General features: G+C 45.5%; 1 long non-coding RNA gene across 1 annotated transcript in view; it reads right to left on the bottom strand.

Annotated features, from left to right (window-relative positions):
* LOC110257414 (uncharacterized) overlaps nt 1-24,562 on the bottom strand; it is a 45,032-nt gene that overhangs the window by 19,878 nt on the left and 592 nt on the right. The window lies entirely within an intron of this gene.

Below are 24,562 nucleotides of genomic sequence, written 5' to 3' on the forward strand. Positions count from 1 at the left end.
GGACGTGGGTTCAATCCCCAGCCCCGCATGGTGGGTTAAAGCTCTGGCGTTGCCGCAGCTGCGGCTTAGGTCGCGACTGCGCCTTGGACCCGATCCCTAGCCCGGGAGCGCCAGATGCCGCTGGGCGATCAAAAATGAAAAACAAAAAAACAAAAAACAAGCAACAGAGCAGTCTGGAGGTCAAGTCTCATACAAAGTTAATTTAATCAAAAGAAGACTCAGGAGCAAAATAGCATCCCTAGAAATAGCATAAACATGCCAGCAAGACCTTTCTTCAGGACAAAATCAAAACCATAACCTTCTATTTCAAAATGACCTAACAGACACGTTTTTTAAAGTATGAAAGACTGAAAGAACAACATAAACTAGAATTAGAACTTTTTTTGTTTTTGCTTTTGGTCTTTTTGCCTTTTCTAGAGCCGCTCCCGCGGCCTATGGAGGTTCCCAGGCTAGGGGTCGAATCGGAGCTGTTGCTGCAGGCCTACACCACAGCTCACAGTAACGCCAGATCCTTAACCCTGAGCAAGGCCAGGGATCCCCGCAACCTAGGCGGATTCGCTAACCACTGAGCCAAGATGGGAACTCGTAGAATTAGAACATCTTAATTAGAAGGCAGAACTCAGGAAAGAATTAGAAATACAAGTGAAAGAAATCCTTTTAGAAATGAAGGTTAAGGGAGTTCCCAATGTGGAACAGCAGGTGAAGGATCTGTGTGGTCTTTGCGTTGGCACTGGGGGGCTGGGGAGGCGTGGCGGTACTTTCATAGTAGGGTAAGGATCCTGGCATTGCAGCAGCTGGGATTCAATTCCTGGCCCAGGAATTTCATATGCTTCAGGTGCAGCCAAAGAAAAAAGAAAGAAATGAAGGCTAAACCAGAAGAAACACAAGAGCAAATTAACCCAACCTTAAGATCATGTCTTACAAGAAAAAGGTGAAAAACAAGTATTTTAAGTCGACAATAAATGAAGAAAGGTTGGTGTTTTAAAAAAAAAAAATTCTAGAGAAAGTGACAAATATTGAAATTAGGCAAAGAAGTTCCAACATACAAATAATAAAAAGTCCCAGAAAGGGAGTTCCCGTCGTGGCGCAGTGGTTAACGAATCCGACTAGGAACCATGAGGTTGCGGGTTCGGTCCCTGCCCTTGCTCAGTGGGTCGGGGTTCCGGCGTTGCCGTGAGTTGTGGTGTAGGTCGCAGACGCGGCTCGGATCCTGCGTTGCTGTGGCTCTGGCGTAGGCTGGCAGCTACAGCTCCGATTCGACCCCTAGCCTGGGAACCTCCATATGCCGCGGGAGCGGCCCAAGAAATAGCAAAAAGACAAAAAAAAAAAAAAAAAAAAAAAAAAAGTCCCAGAAAGAAAACCAAAGCAAGAGAACAAATACGAAAAATTGTTAAGCAAGAAAACCTACTGAAAATTTTTTTAAGTTGAAATTACCTATTAGAGGAGCATACTGTGTACCTGAAAATATCAACCCTGCATAATCAGACATAGTCAAGACATTCTAATAAAATGACTGAACTCCAAGGAAAGAGAAAAAATCCTTCAGGCTTCTAGATAATAAAATAATAGCCATGATAATGAGAATAACTGAATTATAAAGTAAATTAGAGTATTATGATGCATTTCAAGAATAATCCTTTATGCCTGAAGAAAACAAAGTCATATACTTAAGATATTCAAGAAAGGAAAATGTAAGTTAAAAATTTTATGTCCAGGAGTTCCCTTGTGGCACAGGGGGGTTAAGGATCCAGTGTTGTCACTGCAGAAGCTCGGGTTGCTACTCTGGCACAGGTTCAGTCCCTGGCAGAGGAATTTCCAAATGCTGCAAGTATGGCCAAAAAAATAAAAATGATAATTTTATGTCCAGCAAAACTGATTTGTAAGTAAAATGGACTCAGATAAATTATGATGAACATAAAAGAACTCAGGGAATATTGTTCTCATGAGCCTTTCCTGAAGAATCTACTAGAGAACTTGTTTCAAACAACCAAAATGACTAGAAAGAGGGGAAGAAAGACTGGCAGTTAACATTAAATATATTGTTACTGGGACAGCTCAGATCAATAGAGTTGAAAAGAGGTAGTACTGCATGCACTGAGTACGTGCTCTGACAGTGTATCTATGAGACCACAATGAGGGAGTTCCCGTCGCGGCTCAGAAGTTAACAAACCCAACTAGTATCCCTGAGGATGTGGGTTTGATCCCTAGCCCTGCTCAGTGGGTCAAGGATCTGGTGTTGCCATGAGCTGCGGTGTAGGTCACAGACGCATGTCAGATCCTGCATTGCTGGCTGTGGTGGAGGCCAGCGGCTACAGCTCTGATTCAACCCTTAGCCTGGGAACCTCCATATGCCAAAGATGCGGCTCTAAAAAGACAGAAGACAAAAAAAAAAAAAAAAAAAAAAAAAACACAATTAAAATATGGAGAATGGAAAGAACATATATTAAGAAAAAAAAATTTCTCTTTTTAGGGCCACACCTGCAGCATATGGATATTCCCAGGCTAGGGTCTAATTGGAGCTGTAGCTTCTGGCCTACACCACAGCCACAGCAATGCCACATCTGAGTGGCATCCGCAGACTACACCACAGCTTGCAGCAATGCTGGATCCTTAACCCACTGAGCAAGACCAGGGATCGAACCCACATCCTCATGGCTACTAGTTGGGCTCTTAACCTGTTGAGCCATAATGGGAACTCCAACAAAAAAAAGTGTTTTAACCGTTTCCAGTAATTATGTTGGTGGTGGTATTACTGTCATCATTTTGAGACTACTGTATGTGTAATTTGGAATAAGGCATAAGTAATTGCGAAATATTCTAATTCTATCATCTCCTATGTCCTCGAGAATGTGATTCTCAGTATGGAAAAAAGGAGAAATATGATGCAGAAAAGATTAAATAAAAATCCTGAATGGGAATCGGAATTATTAGTCCGAAAGCTGGGTTCTTTCCTCAGGGTTTCTGGCTAAGGAGTGTGTGTGATAAAACATATTTCTTCATAATCAAACCAGTAGCAGTGTGCTTCCCTACCATGTGGATCATGAAATATCATTTCCCTTTTTGTTTTAATTTTAAATAAAAGTCCTTCTTGGAGAAAGGCTGATTCCACATCTGAAACAGAAAATGTGCAAGATGAATCTGGTACCTCTTGTCATACAAAAAGTCAGAAACCTCTCAGGCACAAGGAGGGTTGTATCAAAAGGACTCAAGGGAGTTCCCCTTGTGGCTCAGAGGTAATGAACCTGACTAGTATCCATGAGGACGCAGGTTCAGTCCCTGGCCTCGCTCAGTGGGTTAAAGATATGGTGTTGCTATGGCTGTGGCGTAGGCCAGCAGCTACAGCTCTGATTAGACCCCTAGGCTAGGAACGTCCATATGCTACAGATGTGGCCCTAAAAAAAAAAAAAATGGACTCAAGAGCCAGCTTGAGGTAGGTTTCCCTGGCATGGGATGATAGAATGGGACAAGTTGAGCTTCAAATAATAATAATAATAATAATACTTGTAAATTATTGTAGCCCATCAAATATGTTTAAATCCAAGTGTTCATAGTGATCTTGAAAAGAAATTAATTAATTGGTTTTCTTCCAAGGATAATAAAAAACAAATTCATTCTCTTGAAAACTAGTGAATGTGGAACTCCCATTGTGGCTCAGCAGGTTAAGCACCCAGCATAATGTCTGTGAGGATGCATGTTCGATCCCTGGCCTCACTCAGTGGGTTAAGGATCCGGTGTAGGTTGCAGATGTGGCTCAGATCTGGCATTGCTGTGGCTGTGGTGCAGGCCAGCAGCTGCAGCTCTGATTCAGCACCTAGCCTGGGAACTTCCACATGCCACAGGTGTGGCCCTAAAAAGAAGAAGAAAAAAAAGAACTGGTGACTAAAGGGAAAGACTCTAGCATGTGTCCTGCCTTTCCTCTATGACCTGCATCCCTGGGCAACAAAAAGTCAATGAGAAGCATCTCTTTCTAAAACTCTCTTTTCCATGGTTAAATGAAAGACTAGGATAGGAACGCTGCCACAAGCAACCCCAGTGAATTCAGAGACAGAATGATAAGAGGATCAACAGCTGCTAAAATAGAAAGGGAAACCACCCAACAGCATGAGCCAGGCACGAGATGAAAGCACACACGCCCACACAAGCCAGCTGAAGGGATTAAACCCAGGTCTGACCAAGCCTCTAGAGCCAGCGCCAACATCCAGCAAGCAGAGGACAGAGGAACATGCCGAACAGCACCATGTGGTAAGATCAGCAAAATCCAGACTGGGAAACTCTATGGGCCAAATGGTGTTCCCTCAACAAATAGCTTGTAAGGAAAAGAAAGGGTCAAGTGACACCTCTAGATTGAAAGGGAGACATTAAAGATGTACCCTTTTTTTGTCTTTTTAGAGCCACATCTGTGGCATATGAAGGTTCCCAGGTCAGGGGCTGAATCAGAGCTGCAGCTGCCAGCTTATGCCACAGCCACAGCAGTGGCAGATCTGAGCCTCATCTGAAACCTACCCTGCAGCTTGTGGCAACGCCAGATCCCTTAACCCACTAGGCGAGGCCAGGGATTGAACCCACATCCTCAAGGATACTGGCCGGGCTCTTAACCAGCTGAGCCACAACAGGAGCTCCTATGTGTCTTTTTTTAACGGGCAAGTCTAAACAGTATCTGGGGATACACACTTAAGTGGTAAAATATTGCAAGAAAATGATTACTATAAAAGTCAGACTGCTGGAGTTCCCGTTGTGGTGCAGTGGTTAACGAACTAATCCGACTAGGAGCCATGAGGTTGCAGGTTCGATCCCCGGCCTTGCTCAGTGGGTTAAGGACCCAGCATTGCCGTGAGCTGTGGTGTAGGTTGCAGACACGGCTCGGATCCCGAGTTGCTGTAGCTCTGGTGTAGGCCGGGCGACTACAGTTCCAATTCGACCCCTAGCCTGGGAACCTCCATATGCCTCGGGAGCGGCCCTAGAAAAGGCAAAAAGACAAAACAAACAAACAAACAAAAAGTCAGACTGCTTGTTCATAGGAGGGGAATGCGATTGGAAAGGGCCACCTGGAGACAAATGGGGTAGATTGAGCTTGCAAATTTCTACTTATTACCTTGGGAAATAGTTACAAAGATATTTACCATAAGATGATTCATTAGGCTATATATTTATTTCGTGTGGTTTTACTTTACAATAAAGATTTTCTTAAAAAAGACTGAAATGACAATGAATGAACCACCCTAGTAGGTCTCATTGTTCCCTTTCGTTGGATGACAAAGAGACAGCTCAGAGAGGAACGCAGTGTGCCCAAAGCCACCCAGCTGCTAAACCACCAGCTGGGCTGAAACCCGAGTGAGATTCATCTGTTCTTTTGACAGTTGCTGACACCTGCGGAGTTGGTCGCTGGACAAACAGCTGAGTTCAAACAGCCTGGCTGTGAATCCACCTGCCGTGTGTGGGAGTGACACCGGGGGCATGTGTAAGGGACATTTGTGGGTCTTGGTACCCAGCTGGGTGTGGTCGCATCACACCCCATGTGTGCAGGGCCCATATGGTGTTCTCAGAAGCTGTGCCCACATAGCTTATCTCTCCTCAGACTCTGGACATGGAAATGCCTTTGACCTCACCTGACCATCTGATGAAATTTCGCTTCTGTTTCTCAACACCTCCCAGAGTGTTCTGTCCCCTGGAGAGGAGGGTGGTTCTAGGAAAGGGTCCTGGCCTGAAACTAAGAGGTCAGCTTGCTCCCCTGCCTTGCTCCCCACCCCATCTTGCAGGGGGGGTGCAACGAGGAAGAAGCTCTGCAGGCTCGGGCCCTCCTTGGTCTGCCCTGGTTTCTGTCACCCCAGCATTTGACACTCAGCCAGGTAGAAAGCAGAGGCACAACATATGTTTGTTGAATGAATAAGTGAATGAATTTAATATATCATTTTAATCAATACTTTAAAAATATATCATCTTTGGGGTTCCCCTGGGGGCACAGCAGGCTTAAAGATCCGGCATTGTCACTGCAGCGGCTCAGGTCATTGCTGTGATGCAGGTTCAATTCTTGGTCCCAGAACTCCCAAAAAGAAAAAAGCATATCACCTTTTGCTCTAAAATGGGAGTTATAATAATGCCTGTCCTCAGGGTCATTGAGGAGACTGAACCTGCTAATAAATGTAAAACCTTTAGAATAGGGTGTGACATGAACTGAGCCCTCAGCGAGTTATTCCTGTGACTGAGAGAAGTTTAAGTTTAGGACTCAGTCAGTGTAGGATTAGGGGTCAGGATGGGGCCAGGGTCAGAGGTTAGGGGGTGGAGAGAGCTAGTTTAGTCTGCAGTTAGGATTAGAGGACCAGTTTGTGGCCAGTCAGCAGTCAAATTTTTTTTTTTTAAATGGCTGCACCTGCAGCCTATGGAAGTTCCTGGGCCAGGGATTGAATCCGAGCTGCAGCTGAGGCAACACCGGATCCTTTAACCCACTCTGCCGGGTCAGGGATGAAACCCACACCTCCACAATGACCTGAGCCATCACAGTGGGATTCTTAACCCGCTGCGCCACAGCAGGAACCCCTGCATTCAGATTTTTAAATTAATTGTCTATTTGTTTATTTATCTCCATGTTGTTCCAGAAGGACTCAAGGCAGCTCTTAGGAACCCCAGCTGCAGACATTGGGAAAGAGGGATGGAAGTGGGTACGATCCTGACTTGGGGGCACTCCAGGGCTCTCTTGGCAGAAAGCCACGAATGGGTGACCAAACCCCAGGGATGGCTGGCCACTCCAAAGTCCACAGCCCGGAGCCCGGCAGAACCGGCTTCATGCAGTTCTAGTGAGAAGTCCGTGAGTTAACCCATCAAAGTACCAGCACACAGTAGGTTAATGACCATTTGATATTATCATCAGAGCACAAGGGGGTCTGCTTTGAACATGCAGTGATCAGTGCGGGTCAGCATCCTCTCACTGGCCAGACCAGTACAGCCTCTCTCTGTGAGCAAAGCACCCCCCCACCCCGCCGCCTCCCCAGAACCCCACCAATGGATCAGAGCCAGCAGAAGTGGATTCAGTGGCATCAGGGTAGGATGGCCAGATCTACTCCATCAGGGTAGGATACCAAAGTCCACTGGTTTTGACCTTGCTCTGTCCTCAGTATACACCCGGAGGGGTTCTCCTGGTTCCAGGCTCTGCCAGACCAAACCCCAGCCCCAAGGACACTTCTTTTCTTTATGTTGTTGAATATACTTAGCCAGATGGGGAAAAGGCCACAAGCCCTGTTTCAAATGCTGTGCGTGTGTGTGCGCGCGCGCGTGCGTGCGTGCATTAGTTTTCCTGTTGCTACTGTAACAACTTAACCACTTGAACAACACATAGCATCATAGTCCTGCAAGTCAGAACTGGACTAAAATCAAGGTGTTAGCAGAGCTTTGTTTCTTCTGGAGGCTGGAGGGTAGAACTGGTTCCCTGCCTCTTCTAGCCTCTATAGCCGCCGGCATTCCATGGCCCAGGGCCCTCATTCACCTTTAAGCCGGTAATTGCTTCCTGTTCTCACATCTTCTCTGACTTTGACCCTGCCCACCTCTTATCAGGACCTTGTGATTCCACTGGGCTCACCTGGATAATCCCAGATAATCTCCCATCTCAAGATCCTTAACCTAATCACATCTGCAAAATCTTTTGTGCGTGTGAGAGAACATACTTATGGGGTCTGGGGACCAGAACAGGGACATCTTGCTAGGGGAGAGGGGGGCACACAGCATTTTTCGGCCTAGCACAAGAGCCTAGTGTTATAAACTCCTAAGGTGCTATGATTTCTCTCTTCTCAGCTCCACCTATTGGGGCCACTTGGAACCAAGAAATCAGCCCCATTTTTCAGTCCAAAGAAATTTTGGCAAAATGTCCCATCAGAAGATAAAGGAAAAAAGTGGAGCATCCCTTTGGATCCTTTAGAGTTTGGAGAAGAAATGACGCTCGCCTCCCTGGGGTCCCAACATACACTTCTGATACCAGCCAAGGGCACAGCCAAGGATAAGGGGACAGTGGCCAGTATCAAGCTTCGGCTGCTGGGGAAATCCAGGCCAGGAGAGATTTTGCCACACTTCTGTGCTCACTTGTGATTAGAAAGGTCATTTCTTTACCAACTGAAATGGCCCCCAAAAAAGAAATGGCCGAGGGACTTTTTTTTTTTTTTTTTTTTTTTTATTGCCACACCTGCAGCATATGGAAGTTCCCAGGCTAGGGATTGAATCAAGGCTAGAGCTACAGCCTATACCACAGCCACAGCAAGAGTAATGAGGGATCCGAGCTGCATCTGCAACCTACACTGCAGCTTGGGGCAGTACCAGATCCTTAACCCACTGAACGAGGCCAGGAATCAAACCCACATCCTCATAGACACTATGTCGGGCTCTTAACCCACTGAACCACAACAGGAACTTCACAGGGACCATTTGGAAAGCTGCCTTCCAGCTCTGCAAAAAGCAAAAACCAGACCCAAACAAAAAAAAAAAAAAGCCCTGAAGAGCCTAGAGTCCCAGATTCACGTTCCCCCCTCCCACTTTATCTGACTTGCTGGCTCCAGGTCTGGACTCCGGGGTTGGATATGGTGCAGGAAACACGAGGCAGAGGTGCTCAGAACACCTTCCAGCCCCCAGTCTGCGCAGGCCGCCACAGCTGGGACCCATCAAGTATCCCTCCTGTAAAAACGGTTCTTTTAGCTGAAAGTCATAAATCTCCTCTTGTTTTAGTGACAGCTTGATTGTTGCCTGTGCTTGCGGGAGACACACACATAGGAAGCGGTCAACCTTCACAGTCGGAAGGGGGAAGTCGGTCACATGCCAAGATCGGAACCTGGTCTATTAATTCCCAGGCAGGAGTGTGAGAAGAGGCTGTGCTGGGAACTGGAGAGCTCACCAGTGACCAGACAAACGCAGGGTATCAGCAAATGTCATGCCTGGGAGCCGTCCTGTCTCCATCTGGAGCCTTAGCAGTTTTCTGCTCCAAACAGACTTGACTGGTCTTTGCACGGAACTCTCAAAGCCAACCTTGTTACTCTTATGTCCATGTTCCTGAAGTGGCCACTTCCCTGTAGCCCTTAAGAACTGGCAATTCAAGAGTGAAAAGGTGGAGTTCCCACTGTGGCTCAGCAGGTTAAGAATCCAAAATAGTCTCTATAAGGATGCAGGTTTGATCCCTGGCCTCCATCAGTGGGGTTAAGGATCCAGCATTGCTGCAAGCTGTGGCTTAAGTCAGAGATGCAGCTTGCATCTGGTGTTGCTGTGGCTGAGGTGTAGGCCAGAAGCTGCAGCTCTGATTCGATCCCTAGCCTGGGAACTTCCATATGCTGCAGGTGGGGCTGCAAAAAGAAAAAAAAAAAAAAAAAAGGTGTTCCCATCGTGGCACAGTGGTTAACGAATCCCACTAGGAAGCAAGAGGGTGTGGGTTCCATCCCTGGCCTTGCGCCGTGGGTTAAGGATCCCACGTTGCTGTGGCTGTGGTGTAGGCCGGCAGCTGCAGCTCCAATTGGACCCCTAGCCTGGGAACCTCCATATGCCACGGGAGCGGCTCTAGAAAAGGTAAAAAAAAAAAAAAAAAAAAAAAAAAAAAGAAGGTAGAGAAATAGAAACAGAGGAATGGGAGAAGGAAAGCTGAGAGCAGCCACTGGTCAAGTTAGTGTGGATAGCACTGCTCAGGGTCCTAGGCACTGGGGAGCCTGGGCCACAGATCTGGCTCTGAGCTTCTTAGCAACCACTGTGAAAAGAGCAACAAGATCCATCACACAATTCATAAGCCCTGTCAGCTAAAAGCAAAAGTGTTCCCCCAAGGAAAATGCTTGTTCCTAGTACTAGGTTGTGGAAGAAATTTATTCTGGGGTTGTCATGGAGAGGCCATGACAAAATGAATGAACACTGTCCTTGGCAAGATCCTGACAATAAATCTTGCAACTGGTTTCCTAGGGCTGTTTCTAATAAGTTTTTTGTTTGTTTTTTTGTTTTGGGGTTTTTTTTTTCTTTCTTTTTTTGGCAGTACCCATGGTCATGCAGCAATTCCCAGGCCAGGGATTGAACCCGCATCACGGCAGCAAGCAGAGCCTCTGCAGTGACAATGCCAGATCCTTAACATGCTGTGCAACAAGGGAACTCCTCTAATAAGCCTTCTTAATGAAGGCCCACAGTATAAGGCTGAAGGCCAGTTTAGTAATAAGAGTGGCTTCCTAGGGAATCCTCCAAGGTTAAGTGCTTCAAAACATCTGTTCAGCTAAGGGTTACTAAGGATAAGCAGGTAAGTGATGAAGTGGTCCCTTATGAGGGTATGTATTTGGGAGATGTGTCAGTGTTTGCTTCCATGCTTCCTACAAGTTGGCAGCTGGACCCAGAGACTTGATCAGACTTGAGTTTAATCCCTTTGGCTAGATTCTCAGTGGGTTTGTGAAACATAAACACTAATGAGTATGAACTATCAATAAGTATGCACAGAAATATGGATGAATTTCACCGACACAGTGTTGAGCAAAAGAAGCCAGACATCAAAATGTATATACTGTATGATTTCAAGTATAATTGACCTGGAGTTCTCTTGCGGTGCAGCAGGTTAAGGATCTGGCGTCGTTACTGCATCAGCTCAGGTTTAATCCCTAGCCGAGGAACTTCCACATGCCACGGGTGCAGCCAGAAAAACAAAACAAAAAATAAAATATCCAATACAGCTGACCCTTGAACAACATGGGGGTTGGGCTGGCAACCCACAGGCAGTCAAAAATCCCCACACAGCTATCACTGCCTCGAAAATGAAGCACTCCCCCAAGGCAGGAAGCTGAAACCCTTTGGACAGAATCGGGACTCAAGCCCTAGTTTTTGGTTTTGTTTTCTTTTTTAAAAAAAAATTTGGGGAGTTCCTGTCATGGCTCAGTGGAAAGGAATCCGAGTAGGAACTATGAGGTTGTGGGTTTGATCCCTCGCCTCACTCAGTGGATTAAGGATCCTGCATTGCTGTGGCTGTGGTGTAGGCTGGCTTCGATTCGACCCCTAGCCTGGGAACCTCCCTATGCCACAAGAGCAGTCTAAAAGGACAAAGAAAAAAAAAAAGAAAAAGAAAAGAAAAGAAAACTCAAGTACTATACTTATTGAAAAAAAAATCCACATGTAAGTGGGCCAGAGAAGTTTGAACACAAATTGTTCAAGGTCCACTGTATATAGAAGTATAGAAATAGGCAAAACTAATATATGCAGCTAGGAGGCAGGAGAGAGGTTAACCTGGGAGGGAGGGGCTGGAAGGGAGTGTGTGAGGGGTTCTGGGAGGCTGGCAATGGGTGTTGATTACCTGGATGTTCTTTGACCTGTGAAAATTCTTGTGCTCTGGGCACTTTTCTAAGTGTATGTTATGCTTCAATAAAAGGGGGGGTGTTTTTGATTATTTGTTTGTTTTCTTGGAGTTCCCATCATGGCTCAGCAGAAAAGAATCTGACTAGTATCCATGAGGATGCAGATTCTATCCCTGGCCTTCCTCAATGGGTTAAGGATCCAGCGTTGTCGTGAGCTGTGGTGTAGTTTGCAGATGCAGCTCAGATCTGGCTTTGCTCTGGCTGTGGTGTAGGCCAGTGAATACAGCTCCAATTTGAGCCCTAGCCTGGGCACCTCCATATGCCACAGGTGTGGTCCTAAAAAAACAAAAGAGAGGTTTTTTTTGTTTGTTTGTTTGTTTTTTTAAGTGACATCAGGTCATTATAGATGAATTTTAAACTAGGGGTACTCTTTGGAGAGATGGGGTTTCAGGATATGACCAGAGATAGAGCTCCTTCCAGGGCTGGAATGTGGGCTCAGCCGGGATAAGTTTCACTGTGGATAGAGGATCAAGACCCCACCGTGACTGGATCAGGATTCATCCTGAGGGCTCAGTCCCTCCAAGTCTTTGGCTTGACCACTGCCATTCCAGGGTCTGACCACTTGATGTCTCCACTCAACAAGTTGCTAAGTAGGGAGACTGGTGGATAGGGCTGTCCAGACCACGGTGGCCCCGAGCTGGACCTGGGTGGGGAATGACTAGGAGACATCAGAGGACGAATCCAAGTGGAGCAGAGCTGACCTGTCTGGGACTGGGGTCCAGGCCCCGTGGAACAGTGGGCAGTAGAGGGGACCATAGAGGTAAGGCCATCTCAGAGCCCCCAGCTTTGTAAACCACAATGGAAAAGACTATGAAAAAGGAATATATATGTATAACGGAGTCAGTTTGCTGCACAGCAGAAATTAACACAACATTATAAATCAACTACACTTCAATTAAATTTTCAAAAAAGTATATATTTGTAAGAATATATATATGTGTGTGTGTGTGCATATATATATATATATATATATATATATATATGTATATAATTGCTTTGCTATACACCTGAAACTAAACTACATTGTAAATCAACTATACTTCAATAAAAAATTTTAGGAGTTTCCATTGTGGCTCAGCAGGTTAAGAATCTGACTAGTATCCATAAGGATACAGGTTCGATCTCTGGTCTCATTCAGTGGGTTAAGGATCCGGCATTGCCGCGAGCAGTGGTATAGGTCGAAGATGCGGCTCAGATCTGGCATCACTGTGGCTGTGGCGTGGGCCAGCAGCTACAGTTCCGTTTTGACCCCTAGCTCGGGAACTTCCATATGCCACAGATGAGGCCCTAAAAAGAAAAATGAAATTAAATTTTAAGAAAAAGCAAGCCCCCAGCTTTGTCCTCTGTCTCAGTCAGTATTATATCATCCATTCACTCATTCATTCAGTGTTTAATGATCTCCTACTCTGGACCAGGCACTGAGGATTCAAGGGCACATGGGCCATGGTCCCTGTCTTCACCGGGCTCACATCATCCCCACACCTCCTCTCTCCCTGCATCACTCCCTCTAAGCCCCGAAGAACTGCTAGTTTTAGAATCCAAACAGCTCCTCAGCCAGGACCCCCTTTTCCTGTTTGTGGTCTTTTTCCTACCAGGATGTATCTCCCAAAGCGCTGGGGCCTCATCTCTCTTCCAGCCCCTGGTGTCCTCGGAGTCTGTCCCAGAGTAGATGACCAATAAATACGTGTTGGATGGAAGTGGGATAGCAACGAGGTGGTCAGTCCTCCTGCAGCACCAAGCAGGACAGAGCAGGGAGGCCTCTTCTGAGTCTGGGGTGGCTGGCTCCCAGACCTTGCAATTCTTGAAGAAGCCTCTGATGAGGCTTTGTGTGGCGTGGGTGTGGGCGAGTGAGTAGGACCGAGAGCCGGAGGTTTCGGAGCCAGGAGCATTGTAGGGGAACAGAGAACAAGAACGGTGTTGTCAGTCCAGCTCACAGACCCTGGGGCAGTTCCACTTCCCCTTTTTCAAAAGCAAACACAGTGGAGGAAGGAAGGGGCTGGCTTCCACACCATCCTTTGATAGGCCCAGGGACCTGACTTACAGGAAGAGGAAATATGAGCCAGCAGAGACTAAGCGGGAACCAGGTGGGGGTCTCTGGCTTGCCTCCACCTCCAGGCAGTCCCCCCCGTCACCTCCACCCAGCCTTGGCAGAAGATGAAAGGTAGATAGACCAGTCAGGGCCTGCTCGGATTCTGAGAAAATGATAGGGCATAACTTGGGGGAAACTGGCTGGAGGGAAAGGGATAAAGACCAAGAGCTGCAAGGAGTTCCTGTTGTGGCTCAGTGGTTAACGAATCCGACTAAGACTCACGAGGTTGCGGGTTCGATCCCTGGCCTTGCTCAGTGGGTTAAGGATCCGGCATTGCTGCAAGCTGTGGTGTAGGTGGCAGACGTGGCTCGGATCCTGCATTGCTGTGGCTGTGGCATAGACCAGAGGCTACAGCTCCGATTAGAGCCCTAGTCTGGGAACCTCCATATGCCACGGGTGTGTCCCTAGAAAAAGACAAAAAAAAAAAAAAAAAAAAAAAGAAGACCCAGAGCTGCAAGCAGATACTTTCTGGAGGAGGGAAGAGGATACAGGAGCCTGAGACACAGACATGGATGGCCACATGTATGTGGGTGGTTGCCACGGACCTTCAGAGGACCAGTTTTGGCCCATTTCCTGTGGCACTAGAGATGGGGGTGCTAGGATGGGATCTTCAACACCAGGGCCTGCTGCCCCGGGCATATCCAAACAACACCTCCACAGAAGCTCTTCCATCAGAGTCTAGAGTAGATCAGCAACTGCAGTGAAGGAAGTTTCTGCAATGAAGGAAATCTTCCACAGCTAGGTTCCCCAATATGGTAGCCACTAGCCACATGGGCCAATAGCTCCCATATCGGACAGCACAGCCTTAGGCTCACGGCCAAGGTGAACAAAGCCACAGCTCACTATGTCTCTTTTCCCCCTCCCTCTCCTTCTGTTTTCTTACATCCTACACAGCTTCTTATGTCTCAGGATATCAGTCAATAACCAGGCGGTAATGGGTATGAATTTCACAGGCCATATGTTCATGTAGAACAAATAAATAAAATAACAGACTTTTCTATCGTTGATATCATGTCTGTCTCAAGTGTTCATCCTGTGGCAGAGATTTAGGTTAAATGCAGTCAAGCGAAGCTTTCCTCTTTCTTTTCTTTCCAAGTACATCGGGACTAGTCAGAATATGTAGTTGGCACCCATGCATGGGGGAGGGTGACAATGGGGGCCTGAGGGGTCACTATCCAGGCTGGCATCCAGCTATCTGTCTATATTATATTCATTTAATCTCCACGCTTCCTCTCTGGGTTCCACTCTTCCTACCACTCCTGCAGGGGCAAAGAGGCAGGTGTAGAATCTCTTCTCAAAAACTCATCCCCGCATCAAACCCACTGTCCCCTTCACCACATGCATGTGTACTTCTCATCCCTTGTTAACATTTATCAAACGCTTCCTATGAACCAGGCTTATTCTAATAACTTTAAAAGCATTAGCTCAGGGAGTTCCCTTCATGGCTCAGTGGTTAATGAACCCAACAAGGATCTACGAGGATGAAGGTTCAATCCCTGGCCTCGCTCAGTGGGTTAAGGATCCAGTGTTTCCATGAGCTGTGATGTAGGTCGCAGACACGGCTTGGATCCCACTTTGCTGTGGCTGTGGTGTAGGCTGGCTGCTGCAGCTCTGATTTGACCCCTGGCCTGCGAACTTCCATATGCCATGGGTGCAGCCCTGAAAAAAAAAAAAAAATTAGCCCATTTAGTCTCCTCAATAACTCCCTGAGGTAAATACCATTAATGAGAAACTGAGGCACAGAGTAGTGTGAAAAAGCTCACACAGAAAGTGAGCTAGGACTTCGAAAACCAATATTATATGTGCATCACCCAGCAATCTTATGTCTAAGAATCTATCCCAAAAATATGCTGCCAAAAGCCTGAGAGTAATAATGCACAAGACCTTTGTTATCATACTCTTGTAATAGCAAATAGCTAGAAATTGCCCAAACATCCATCAACAAGGGATCAAGTGAATAAATCATGGTACACTTACAAAATGGAGTACTATGCAGCTGTGAAAACGAATGCTATCTCTATACATTGTAATTGGGTGAATTTTAGAATATATCATTAAAGACATATAGTCATATTGTTAAAGACATAGAACTTCAGAACATATATACTGAAATAAGTGTATGTATATGGGGAGTTACCTAATGGCTCAATGGGTTAAGCAACTGGTATTATCACTACTGTGGCTCAGACCACTGCTGTGGCGTGGGTTTGATCCCTGGCCCTGGAATTTCCACTTGCTTCAGATGAGGCCAAAGGAAAAAAAGAAGAAGGGGATATGGTATGCTACCAGTTACATAAGAAAGAGGGGATATAAATATATACACACATATATGCTTATATATTTTTTAAATCAAAGAAGAAAAAACAAAACAAAAAAAAGTAAAGTGATTTCCTAAAAGAGAGGGAGAGACCAGAGTGTAGGGAACAAGTATAAAATCTAGACTCACCTGAATATACTTTATCTGGAAGATTTAGCTGTGGAACAATATTATTGTTCCATGTAATTATTAAAGCAAAATTGAATTTCACATAAACTACTCCCTAAAACTTGGAAACAAAATGAAGCAGATGTATCAAACTATAAATAAATTGATAGTGTAACCACTCAGAGGGGAATTATTTCAAATAACTTTAGATACAGAAATCTGATTGTACATTCCACAGAGATATACTCAAAGGACAAAAATTGCCCAAACCAATAAAAGGTTTTTAACTTCAAAATGTTTTCTGTAATTATATTATCAGTAAAAATTGCGATGTTATATATTATAGGATAAAGCAGATAAATCTAGGGTTATTGCCATTAGAAACCAAGACTCTCAACATAAGAGAAAAGAAATCCAAATATGAAATCAAAAAAGCAAAGCAAAAATTCTGTAATCTAAATTAAATTTGAAACTATCAGTGTGAATTCAAGACCTCCAAGTTTTTTTTATCTCTAGTGACTGAAAAGACCCAGAAACAAATACCAATGCAGTAGCTATGGCACCCTAGAGAAAAGATTGTGAAAAATCTAAATAACATTTCCCAAGAACCAGGGCTCCTTGGAGAAATAGCCATTTCAAATCTAGGGCCAAAAAAATGCACAAGATGAACCTGGAACATCTTGCCATTCCAGAAAGCAAGTAAGCTACCAGATCATGTCAAAAGGAGTCGATTTGAAGAGGCTCAGGTTGGGCAAAGATGAGACAATTTGAGCATTGATAAGGTTTAAAATCAAGCAGGTTTAAAATCCGTAAGTTGGAGTTTCCATCATGGCGCAGTGGAAACGAATCAGACTAGGAACCATGAGGTTGGGAGTTTGATCCCTGGCCTTGCTCAGTGGGTTTCAGATCTGGCGTTGCTGTGAACTGTGGTATAGGTCGCAGACGCGGCTCGGATCTGATGTTGCTGTGGCTGTGGGGTAAGCCGGTGGATACAGCTCTGATCAGACCTTAGCCTGGGAACCTCCATATGGCCTGGGTGAGGAGAGGGGAGGGACGGAGAAAGAGACGGGGGTGGGAAGGAAGACTAGAAGGAGAAAGAGCAAAAGAAAAAGAAAACCTCACTGGATTCCCTTTAAGCGTGTTATGGAAGCAACTCAACATTTTGCAAATTGGTAAATAAGGGGAAAGCACCAAGCCATTTTTTTCTACTTTTCCTGTATGAACTGGATCTCATTGAAACCAACAAAGTGGTTAGAGGAAGTTTTTCTTGATAGACATATTTTTGCTAATAAGCGAAAAAAAATCTTTAAGAATTAGAATTTTGGCACCTTGGGTTTTGCAACCTTTAACAAAACAATGGGTTTAAGCCATGATCACCAATGGCTAGGAATTTCATTGAAAGAGAGACAAATGCGTGTAGGTGATGTGTCTCCTGGTGGGGGTATACAGTACTTCACCTGTGAAGTGTTTCTGCTAAAAAGCCTTTAACCTGACTCTATCAAGATACTAGTCACATGAAATAATGGGGTCAGGGGTTTATCATTTTATCACTTCAACAAAGTGATTCAATTACACACACACACACACACACACACACACACACACACTCTTCTTTTTTTTAAAATAGTCTTTTCCCTTATGGTTTATCAGAGGACAATGAATACAGTCCTCCGAGCTACACAGTAGGACCTCGTTGTTTAGCCCTTCCATGGACACTGGCTTACATCTGCCAACCCCAACCTCCCACTCCGTTCCGCCCCCAGCTCCCTCCGCCTTGGCAACCACAAGTCTGTTCTCCTTGTCCATGAGTCTGCTTCTATTTCATAGATAGGTTCATTTATGTTATATTTTAGGTTCCCCTTATAAGTGATATCACATGGTATTTGCCTTTCTCTTTTCTGATGTACTTCACTTAGTATGATAACCTGCAGTTGTAACCATGTTGTTGGAATGGCATTACTTTGCTCTTTTTTTGACTGAACATGCCTTATTTCCTTTTCTGTTGGTTGGACATTTAGACCGTTTCTATATCTTGGCTACTGTGAATAGCACTGCTATAAACATAGGGGTGCCTGTATTTTTTTTCTTTTCTTTTTTTTTTTTTTTTTTTTTGCTTTTTAGGGCCTCACCCGCAGCGTATGGAGTTCCCAACCTAGGGGCCAATCAAAACTACAGCTGCCAGCCACAGCAACGTCAGATTCAAGCACATCTGCCACCTGCACCACAGCTCATGGCAACGCTGGATCCTTAACCCACTGAGCTAGGCCAGGGGTCAAACCCACATCCTCACCAACACGCTGTTGTGTTCTTAACCCACTGAGCCACAATGGGAACTCCATGTTTGCATCTCAATTTAAACACTATATGTTTAAAAAGAAAAAACAACTGTACAACAGGTGGGCATATTTGACCCCTGATGGGTTATTTGACAGTATTAAGAATTTGTTGGTTTTGTAGGTGTGATAATGGTACTGTGGTTACATGTTTAAAGCTCTTATCTTTTAAAGAGACACAAGGAAATGTTTACAGATAAAATTATATGGTATGTGATAGTTGCATCAAACTCATACAGTAGAGGAGGGAGGTTGATGGGTATATAATAAGTCCATCCATGAATTGATAACCATTGAAGCTAGACGATGGGTGACAAGAGATTCGTTACATACTCTATTTTTGTATACACTTAAAATTTTCCTTAATAAGAGTTCCCATCGTGGTTCAGCGGTAATGAACCTGACTAGTATCCATGAGGACGAGGGTTTGATCCCTGGTCTTGATCAGTGGGTTAAGGATCCAGCGCTCCTGTGAGCTGTGGTGTAGGTCACAGACATGGCTTGGTTCTGGCATTTGCGTGGCTGTGGCGTAGGCTGGCAGCTGTAGCTCCAATTTGACCCCTAGCCTGGGAACTTCCATATGCCGCAGATGCAGCCATGAAAAGAAAAAAAATTAAGGGAAAAAGCTAACATTCATTTCATTTTATTCTTTCTGCATTTCTGCTATTAAAAAAAAACAAAAAACAACCACCTCTGAGGCCAAAATTATCAGTCCTAACCCGAGAAAGGTGTTAAGATATGACAAAAATGAAAGAAATACATTCATTGAATTCAAACCATTTTTTTAAAATTAAGGTGAAATTCACATAACATAAAATGAGACATTTTATCTTTTTTTTATTTTTTGTTTTTGCCTTTTCTAGGGCCGCTCCCGCAGTTTATGGAGGGTCCCAGGCTAGGGGTCGAATTGGAGCTGTAGCTTCCAGCCTATGCCAGAGCCACAGCAACTCGGGATCTGAGCCGCATCTGCAACCTACACCATAGCTCATGGCAACGCCAGATCCTTAACCCACTGAGCAAGGGCAGGCACCGAACCCGCAACCTTATGGTTCCTAGTCAGATTCGTTAACCACTGAGCCACAACGGGAACTCCGAGACATTTTAAAATATACAGTTCAGGAATTCCCATCATGGCCCAGCCATTAACAAACCCGACTAGCATTCATGAGGATGAGGGTTCGATCCCTGACCTTGCTCAGCGGGTTAAGGATCCAGCGTTGCCATGGGCAGTAGTGTAGGTCGCAGACACAGCTCGGATCCCGCATTGCTGTGACTGTGGCATAGGCCGGCGGCTACAGGTCCAATTGGACCCCTAGCCTGGGAACCTCCATATGCGGCGGGCACGGCTCTAAAAAGATAAATAAATAAATAAAATATACAGTTCAATGGCATTTAGTACATTCACCATGCCATCCAACCACCATGCTTTCAAGCCCCCAAACATTTTCATCCCCCTTAAAGGAAACCCCATACTCATTAAGCAATCACTCCTCATTCCTTCTCTCCCCAGCCCCTGGCCACCGCCAGTCTGCACTGGGTCTCTAGGGATTTACCTATACTGGTTATTTCATATAAATGGAATCGTACAATATGTGACCTTTTATTTCAAACTGTGTTCAACCACACACATATTGAGCTGTGTTATGTACCAGGCACTAGATCAGTGCTAGAGATAAGATAGTGAGGAGAGACAGGTCATACCCACCTTCACGGGGTGTGCCAGGCGGCCGTTATGCAAATAAACACAAATGATTAACGCCAATTACAAATGTGCAAAGGCTGCAGAGTTGAAGAACAGACTCTAAAGCAAAAGTAAAACAAGGAGGAGTGGATCCAATCTGGTGAATGAGGGAAGTCGTCTCTGAAGAGGTGGCCTTTAAACTGAGCTCTAACGAAGGACTAGGGGTAAGCAGGGGGAGGGATGAGGAATGAAGCTTCCTGGCCAGGCTGGAGGGGCAGGTACTAGAAGGTCTAAAAAGAGGCGTCATGAAACTCGATCTGTTTGGTTTTGTTTCTGTGGGGTTTTTTGTTTGTTTGTTTGTCTTTCTAGGGCCACACCCATGGCATATGGAGGTTCCCAGGCTAGGGGTTGAATCACAGTTACAGCTTCAAACCTCCATCACAGCCACAGCCACGTCAGATCCCAAACCCACTGAACGCGGCCAGAGATCGAACCCGCAACCTCATTGTTCCTAGTCAGATTTGTTTCCGCACACAGGAACGCCTCTGTGGGGTTTTTTTAACTGAAGTCTACAGTTTACATTTGGGCTCATGCTTTGTGCGGTACAGTTCATTGGGTTTTAACAAATGCCTAACAACATGAGTTCACCATTACAGTGTGTCCTACAGAATAGTTTTGCTGCCTTAACAATATCCTGTGCTTGAACTGTTCTTTTCTCTCCTGTTCCTCCCCCCACCTTGATCTTTTCAAGAACGTTATATTGTTGGAATCATAGAGTGTGTAACCTCTTAAGATTGGCTTCTTTCACTTAGCAATATGCGCTGAAGTTTACTCCATGCTTTTTCTTGGCTTGCTAGCTTATCCTTTTGTGGGTGTGTATGGGGGGAGTTAAATATACATAACAAAATTTATCACTTTAAACATTTCCAAGTGTGCAGTTCCAATGGAATTAAATATGTTCACATTGTTGTGCAAACATCATCACCATCCATCTTCAAAACTAGCTCATTCCTTTTTATTGCTGAATAATATTCCATTGTACAGATGTACCATAGCTTGTTTTATCTACTCACTTATAGAGAGATGGTTTGCTCTTAAATAAGACTACTGGCTTCCATGTAGAGGACTGACTGGTGAAAGGCTAAGAATGCAGGCAGGAAAGCCAGGGAGGTGGCTGATGTTGTTATCTAACCAAGAGATGATAGTGGCTTTAACAGGGGTGGTCCCAGTGGAGGTGGAGAGAGGTGGAGAAATAAGAGAATAAGCAGGTGGAATATTAGGACTTGAGGGACTGCATGTGGGGGTTCAGGGAGAGGGAAGAGTTAAGGACAAGGTCCAGCCTTGTGGCTTGGGGGACTGGGTAGGTAGGTGGGTGGTGCCATTGACTGAGATGAGGAAATGAAAAAGGCAGGACAGGTCTGGGAGAAGACCAGCAGTTCAGCTTTGGATCTGATGCTTTGAGTTTCAAGTGTCTGAGCGACACCCAAGTGGAAATGTGAAAAGAACCATTGAACATATGGGGCTCAGACATCCTTTCACTTTCTTATCAAACAATCCATCCCATTGGTTTTAATTCTATTGCTGAAAAGGCCAAGTTTCCTCCAGCCTTAGGACCATGCTGGTGCTGTTCCCTTTACCTGGAGTCCCTCCCCCATGATGGCCACACAGCTAGATCTCTCTTCACATTCAGATCTCAGGTCAAATATGGTCCAATTAGAGAATCTTTCTGTGGACCCACTCAGCACAAGGAGCGAGGTGGAGGTGCACATGAGCCAGATTGTGCTGCAACAATGCTGTATAAAAAACAAATTCAGGAGTTCCCATTGTGCCTTAGCTGTAACAAATCCAACTAGTATCCATGAGGATTCAGGTTTGCTCCCTGGCCTTGCTCAGTGGGTTAAGGATCTGGCATTCCTGCAAGCTGTGGTGTAGGTCACAGATGTGGCTTGAATCCCGCTTTGCCATGGCTGTGGCATAGGCTGGCAGCTGCAGCTCCAATTGGACCCCTAGCCTAGGAACTTCTCTATGCCACAGGTGTGGCCCTAAAAAGACAAAAAGCAAAAAACAAACAAAAAAACAACTTCAGGTGTTCCCTTGTGGCTCAGTGGGTTAAGGATCCAGCATTGTCACTACTGTGGCTCTGGTTACTGCTGTGGCACAGGTTTGATCCCTGTTTAGGAACTTCTGCATACTGTGGGTGCAGCCAAAGCAAAAAACAAACAAAAATAACTTCAAAATGATCATGTGAGCACTTTTAAATGTATAGAAACATCAAATCAGTGTGTTGTGTAACAGGAACTAACATATAGCATTGTAGGTCAATTATACTTCAAAAATAAACAGTCTCATCAAAAAAGAGATCAGGTTTGTGGTTACCAGAGGAAGGGAGGTGGCACAATTGGATGAAGGTGGCCAAAAGGTACAAACTCCCAGGTATAAGGTAAATAAGGACTAGGGATGTACAACATGATAAATGTAATTAACACTGCTCTATGTTATCTATGCAAGTATTTAAGAGAGCAAATCCTAAAAGTTCTCACCACAGGAAACATTTTTTTCCCTACTTCTATCATTTTGCATCTATATTCGATGGTGGTGGGGGTTCCTATTGTGGCACAGAGGAAGCAGATCCGACAGTATTCATGAGAATGCAGGTTCAATCCCTGGCCTCACTCAGTGGGTTGGGGACCCGGTGTTGCCATGAGCTTGGTATAGGTCACAGACACAGCTTGGATCCCGAGTGGCTGTGGCTGTGGTGGAGGCTGGCAGCTTTAGCTCTGTTTGGATCCCTAGCCTGGGAACTTCCATATGCCGCAGGTATGGCCCTAAAAAGACAAAACAAGAAATATATATATACATATATATATGAGACAGTGGATGTTCACTAAACTTATGTGGTCATTATTTTGTCATGCATGTAGGTCAAATCATTATGCTCTATACCTAAAACTTATACAGCGCTGTATGTCAATTATATCTCAATAAACCCGGAAGAAGAAGGAAAAAACTCCCGCAAACTGAATGCTTACAGCAGTAAACACTCATTTCTCACCCCAGGGTCTGCGGGTCAGCGGGGGTCGTCAGGGCTGGGCTGGGCTGGGGTCCAGGCAGTGGGGTGAGTGCAGGGCTTCCTCCTATGTTTTCTCACTCTGAGTCCAGGCTGAAGAAACCCCCACGGTCTGGACTCACGGTTCTCATGGCTGATGACCGCTGCTCCAAAGGGGAGAATGGAGACCCTGGGTATCCTGGAGCTGGGCCCTGTCACTTCCACACATATTCTTCTGGCCACACAAGCCCCATGACTAAGTCCAATATCAACAGAGTAAGGAAGTGTATCCCTCCCACAGTCAGAAGGGCTGGGGGAAATAAATATTTGCTGAACAATAATACAATCTACCACCGAACCCAACTCTTTTTTTTTTCTAGATGGCTGTTTATTGAGTAATCCTTTAACACCCTTAGGAAATACCATCTTCTATGAATGAATGAATGAGTGAGTGAATGAATGAATAGGGGAATCTGCCTTTCAAGGTAGGAAGATTCTCCGTACGCTTCAGATGAGGAACCTGAGGCTCAGAAAAGGGAAGCGGTTTGCCCAAGGACACAGAAACCATGGCGAGTCCTGCCTGGCGGGCTCCTTCCGCTCGATTCCCAACACGCAGCGCATGATGGGGTGGGGAACGCTATTCTCTGGGCAGTGGGGGCCCCAGCACACATTCTGCCCTCTCACTGAGGCTTGGTTGACATGCGCATAATCCAGGACAAGGGCACTAGAGGGTCTCCTGGCTGAAATTCAATCTCAGGTCTCCCTCCAAAGCCAGACGGGACCTTGATTCATCATTTCCAGGTCTCAGAGCCCCAGAGGTTAAGTGCGTGCTGGGAGAATGAGTCATCGGTATGATGGTGCCTTTAATTGCTGATTAAATGTTCTGTGAATTTCTGTGTCCCACCCCAACGATGCCCACCCCTGAGGTACAAACAGTCCTCTCCACTTCTGCGGGGGCCCTGCAGTATTGAACATGCAGTGGGACACACAGCAGCATAGGAAAAATCTGGAAAGGCCTGCCTCAGATAAACAGTGGGAGCCTCAGATAAACAGCAGGCAACTTCTTTCAAAGCAGGATTACTCAGGACTTTAACTCTCCACTTTATATCTCTGTGTCACTTTTGAACAGTTCACAACGAACAGAAGTTGCTTCTGCAATCAGAAAAGAAAAAGCCAGGAGTTCCCATTGTGGCTTAGTGATAGCGAGTGTGACTAGTAACCATGAGGATATGGGTTTGATCCCTGGCCTCGCTCAGTGGACTAAATATCCTGTGTTGCCAAGGTTGTGGTGTAGGCCAGCAGCTGCAGCTCTGATTCGATCCCTAGCCCGGGAACTTCCATATGCCACAAGCACAGCCCTAAAAAGCCAAAAAAAAAGGAGAGAGAGAACAAAACAATCGTGTGGAAATATTTTAAAGTTCACACTAGCGTGCAGAAAGCAATCCCTTGCAGGGTGGTTGGGAAACTCCTAAAAATCTTCCTTTAGAATCCTACTCCCACACAGTGTCAGAAGCCTGCTTTCAGAAACACTGAGTCAATTCCCAACCACTCCTCCAGCCACCAGGCCAGCGAGTACCTACCACACGGCAAGGGCTGAGTGAGCTACCAGGGTGAAGGGTGGCAGGCTGGGGAGCAGGTGGAGCCCGAGTCAG

Source organism: Sus scrofa, chromosome 17 (genome assembly GCF_054392235.1).
Source record: "Sus scrofa isolate SSC_HxYL_T2T_F1_AM1 chromosome 17, Sscrofa_HxYL_maternal_Yorkshire_Landrace_v2.0, whole genome shotgun sequence".
Classification (NCBI taxonomy): Eukaryota; Metazoa; Chordata; class Mammalia; order Artiodactyla; family Suidae; genus Sus; species Sus scrofa.